We start from the raw sequence: 6,000 nt of genomic DNA on the forward strand, positions 1-6,000 counted from the left end.
GCCCGGCTAGCTACGTATGAACATAAAGTAGAAAAACTGAAAGAATTGGAGAAAAAACATAAAAACATACAGGATCAGTTGGTACTAAAACAGATTAAGGAAAAAAGGGGGGAGATAGATGAGATCCTCAGGGGAGATATGGAAAAAAGGGCAAGATTGTAAAGCAGACCTATTATGAAGCAGGTCCAGAAGCAACTAGACTCCTGGCCAGACGCCTGCGTAAACAGCAGGCCTCTAATACAATTCATCAAATAAGAGATCCTAAAACCAATCAATTATCACATGAGCCAGATGAGATAGAAAGAATATTTGAAGAATACTATAGAAACTCTATTCTAAACCACCATCAACTGACGAAAGGACAATTAGAAGTTTTCTTAACTCACTTGATCTGCCATCAATTGGTGATACACAAAATAATACCATTACGTCACAATTTACGGTTAATGAGCTGGAAGCTGCAATAAGTAGACTCAATGCTAGTAAATCACCAGGCAGCGATGGGTTTCCACCAGAATGGTACAAGGCCTTTAAGAAAGAGCTAAACCTCTGCTCCTGTCTTGCTTTAACTGGACCCTTAAAGAGGGCAGGGCTCCCCCATCATGGAAGGAAGCAATTATTACCATTTTACACAAAGAAGGCAAAGACAAAGAGCAATGTAAAAATTTCAGGCCAATCTCAATTTTACAATGTAGACTACAAACTATTTACCTCAATCATTTGCAAAAGTCTCGAGTCTTTTGTACCAGATCTGATTAATGAAGACCAAACTGGATTTATTCGGGGGCGTCAAACACAGGATAATATTAGAAGAACCCTCCACATTGTGGATAATGCTCAAAAAAAAGGATACAAATATGGTCCTGGTCAGTTTAGATGCAGAAAAAGCCTTTGATAGTGTTAGTTGGGTATTCTTATATGAAGTACTGAGGAGATTTGGTTCAATGAAGATGCAATTCGGTGTATTAAAACAATATATCAGGAGCCTACAGCTAGGATTAAGGTAAATGAAACATATCAAAAAGGATCCAGTTAGAGAGGGGCACAAGGCAAGGATGCTGTCTTCTCTCCTACTCTTTCGTTTTGTATATTAAACCCTTAGCACAAGCAATAAGGCAGAGAGAAGACATGCAGGGTCACAATAGGGGGAAAGAACATATATTGGTCTTTTCGCCTGATGATCTCATTATTTGTCTTGAACGACCAGATTATAGTCTCCCAAATCTAATGAACCTATTTGAAACATATGGATACTACTCAGGGTATAAAAATCCCGATAGCAAGGTTTAAAACTAGCCTCCCTTAATTCACTAATTGCTACATAATTCACAGTTTTCTGTTTTGGAATGAGTGGGGGAGCGACAACTAGAAGTCAAAAGAAACGTGACGGACGAGAAAGAAAGAATTCACCGGAGATGGACAAAGCTCAAAGCTCAAAAGATGACTCAGCCGAAACCGTGCGCTCAATGCTACACAATATCAGTAAGGAAATACATGACTTCAGGACTGAATATAAGTGGACTTACATAAATTAAAGAAGAAATCAAGAAGACATGAAAACCGAACTCAGAGTAATGAAGCAAGAAATTTATCATAAACTTCTGCAAACTCCAAACAAATCCACGCCCATGAAACTAGACTAAACAAAGCTGAAGCATGAATTGAAGAGGCTGAGACAATTAACATGGCTGTGAAAATGTGCTGTTTAAATCTATGAAAAAAACAGATAGCCAGCAAGAAAAACTGACTGATTTGGAAGGACGTCTAGACGAAATAACATTCGGATCTATGGCGTACCTGAAGAGAAAGAAGGCAAATCTATGTCTGAATTGTGGAGCAACTTTTTAAAAACTCAACTCGTAATAACAACGGACACCAACGTACGGATCCAGCGCGCGCACAGAGCTTTGGCTCGCAACCGGAAGGTAATTCACCACCTAGGTCTATAGTGGTAAATTTCCTGGAGTTTAATACCAAAGAAATGGTAGTGAAAAAGGCCTGGGAAAGAAGATAATGATTGATGGGCGACGTCTATCATTTGACCACGATTATGCAACGGAGGTTGTCCAGAAGCGCCAAGGCTATAAGGGAATAAAGAGGGCCCTGAAGGAGAGAGGTGTCCGTTTCCAGGCCCCGCTGGACAAGATGCATATTCACTGGGACCTCAGGAACATGCACCTATCATAGTGCACAAGACGCAGCGCAGGAATTGTTGAGGAGAGGCTACTCCGTGGAGACACTGATTTCAGCGCTGAGGAGCTGGCGGACCCAGAGATGGAGCGTCTTCTCCAGGCTTTGACATGGCAGAGAGTTGGAAAGAGGAGCGAAGATGAGAGTGAGACAGCAAGAGAGCGACTACAGGAGTCTGAGCAGACCCCATCCAACTAGCTTTTAGTGTGTCACAAATTCTTTTGGACTAAAAATAAGTGCTATCGGATGACTTTGGACGATACTAGGATGCGTGAAATGGAGTGTTCACCTCTAGTGAGGGGCCCTCTGGGAGGAGGCTTTCCCCTATACCTGCCAACGGGGACTCAGGGTGGAAGGAATCACCCTTACTTGGAAGTCAACTGTTTTTCTTTTCTTTTATTTTTTTTATTTGGCACATGTTGTCCAGATGTTCAGACCTGCACAGTTTCAAGTTATCTGGAGATTTATGAATGCCAAGACAGGAGTAGGTAAATAATGTCACGTAATACTATCAAATTGGTGGTCACTCAATGTAAATGGGATGAATAATCCAGTTTAAAAGGAGCAAGGTCCTGGCTAAACTGAAAAAAGAAAAGGCCCAGGTACTATTTTTACAAGAAACCCACCTGCCTCAACAAGAACATGAGAAACTAAACGCTTTGGCTTTAGAAATGCATTTTATAGTTCCTATAAAACTAGCCAAAAGAGGGGCGTGGCTATCCTTATTACAAATGCAGTCCAATTTGAATGCCATAAAGAAGTCAGGGACAAAGAGGGAAGGTATGTATTAGTTAAAGGAAAGTTGGAAAACAAAGTTGTGACACTGATCAATGTATATGCCCCCCCAGAGAGTACCAAAGTTTTTTTCAAAATCTGTTTGACATTATTGCTTTAGAGACTGAAGGTATTTTTGATATGTGGAGGGGACTTCAATGTGGTCATGAATCATAATTTGGATACAACAAGCCTAAAAAAAAACAAGATGCATCTGACCAAGTTTATTAACACATCAGTACAGGAAATGGGCCTAATTGATGTTTGGAGAGAACTTCACCCTTTAGAAAGGGACCTACACACACTATTCAGTACCTCACTCAGTCTACTCAGGATGACTACTTTTTAATGATACGGTGTGAAAGTCACAGGATCAACAGAGTGTAAAATCGGGGTGGCAGATGTATCTGATCACAGTGCGATCAGCTTGACAGTACACCTGAATAGTAGAAAAAGAACTATGTTTGGAGGCTCAATGGGGTATTTTGAATAATAAGGCAAATGTGGAACAAATAAGGGAAGAGATAAAAAGGTACATAGAAGAGAATGATAATGGGGATGTGGATCCTGTAATACTGTGGGATGCTATGAAGGCAGTTATACGTGGAAAGCTGATCGCCCTGACATCATCACAAAAAAGGCTCGGCTAGCTACGTATGAACATTAAAGTAGAAACACTGAAAAGAATTGGAGAACAACATAAAAACATACAGGTCAGTGGCTACTAAACAGGATTAAGGAAAAAGGGGGGAGATAGATGAGATCCTACAGGGGAGATATGGAAAAAAGGGCCAGATTTGTAAAGCAGACCTATTATGAAGCAGGTCCAAAAGCAACTAGACTCCTGGCCAGACGCCTGCGTAAACAGCAGGCCTCTAATACAATTCATCAATAAGACGATCCTAAAACCATCAATTATACATGAGCCAGATGGAGATAGAAAGAACTATTGAAGAATACTATAAGAAACTCATTCTAACCACCATCAGCTGACAAAAGGACAATGAGAAGTTTTCTTAACTCACTTGATCTGCCATCAATTGGTGAGACACAAAATAATACCATTACGTCACAATTCACAGTTAATGAGCTGGAAGCTGCAATCAGTAGACTCAAGGCTAGTAAATCACCAGGCAGCGATGGGTTTCCACCAGAATGGTACAAGGCCTTTAAGAAAGAGCTAACACCTCTGCTCCTGTCTTGCTTTAACTGGACCCTTAAAGAGGGCAGGGCTCCCCCATCATGGAAGGAAGCAATTATTACCATTTTACACAAAGAAGGCAAAGACAAAGAGCAATGTAAACATTTCAGGCCAATCTCAATTTTTAATGTAGACTACAAACTATTTACCTCAATCATTTGCAAAAGACTCGAGACTTTTGTACCAGATCTGATTAATGAAGACCAAACTGGATTTATTCGGGGGCGTCAAACACAGGATAATATTAGAAGAACCCTCCACATTGTGGATAATGCTCAAAAAAAGGATACAAATATGGTCCTGGTCAGTTTAGATGCAGCAGAAAAAGCCTTTGATAGTGTTAGTTGGGTATTCTTATATGAAGTACTGAGGAGATTGGTTTCAATGAAGATGCAATTCGGTGTATTAAAACAATATATCAGGAGCCTACAGCTAGGATTAAGGTAAATGGAAACATATCAAAAAGGATCCAGTTAGAGAGGGGCACAAGGCAAGGATGCTGTCTTTCTCCTCTCTTCGTTTTGTATATTGAACCCTTAGCACAAGCAATAAGGCAGAGAGAAGACCTGCAGGGGGTCACAATAGGGGGGAAAGAACATATAATTGGTCTTTTCGCTGATGATATCATATTTTCTTGAACGACCAGATATATGTCTCCCAAATCTAATGAACCTATTTGAAACATATGGATACTACAGGGTATAAAATCCCGATAGCAAGTTTAAAACTAGCTCCCTTAATTCACTAATGCTACATAATTCACAGTTTTCTGTTTGGGAATGAGTGGGGGAGCGACAACTAGAAGTCAAAAGAAACGTGACGGACGAGAAAGAAAGAACTCACCGGAGATGGACAAAGCTCAAAGACTCAAAGATGACTCAGCAGAACACCGTGCGCTCAATGCTACACATATCCAGTAAGGAAAACATGACTCAGAATGAATATAAAGTGGACTAAATAAATTAAAGAAGAAGAAATCAAAGAAGACATGAAAACCGAATCAGAGTACTGAAGCAAGAAATTATCATAAAATTTTGAAAATCCAAACAAATCCACGCCCATGAAACTAGACTAACAAACAAAGCTGAAGCACGAATTGAGCGGCTGAGACAATAACAAGCTGTGAAAATGTGCTGTTTAATCTATGAAAAAAACAGAAAGCCATGCAAGAAAAAATGACTGATTTGGAAGGACGGTCTAGACGAAATAAACATTCGGATCTACGGCGTACCTGAAGAGAAAGAAGGACAAATCTATGTCTGAATTGGTGGAGCAGACTTTTAAAAAACTCAACTCGTAATAACAACGGACACAAACGTACGGATCCAGCGCGAGCACAGAGCTTTGGCTCGCAAACGGAAAGGTAATTCACCACTAGGTCTTAGTGGTAAATTCCTGGAGTTTAATACCAAAGAAATGGTAGTGTGAAAAGGCCTGGGGATAGAAGATAATGATTGATGGGCGACGTCATCATTTGACCACGATTATGCAACGGAGGTTGTCCAGAAGCGAAAGGGCATATAAGGGAATAAAGAGGGCCCTGAAGGAGAGAGGTGTCCGTTCCAGGCCCAGCTGGACAAGATGCATATTCACTGGGACTCAGGAACATGCCATATCATAGTGCACAAGACGAAGCGCAGGAATGTTGAGGAGAGGCTACTCCGTGGAGGGACAACCTGATTTCAGCGCGAGGAGCTGGCGGAACAGGAGATGGAGGTTTCTATCAGGCTTTGACAGGCGAGAGTTGGAAAGAGGAGCGAAGAGAGAGTGAGACAGAAGAGAGCGACACAGGAGGTCTGAGCAGACCCCATCCAACTAGCTTTTATTGGTCACAA

The sequence above is a fragment of the Amblyraja radiata genome, chromosome 21 (genome assembly GCF_010909765.2).
Source record: "Amblyraja radiata isolate CabotCenter1 chromosome 21, sAmbRad1.1.pri, whole genome shotgun sequence".
NCBI classification, from domain to species: domain Eukaryota; kingdom Metazoa; phylum Chordata; class Chondrichthyes; order Rajiformes; family Rajidae; genus Amblyraja; species Amblyraja radiata.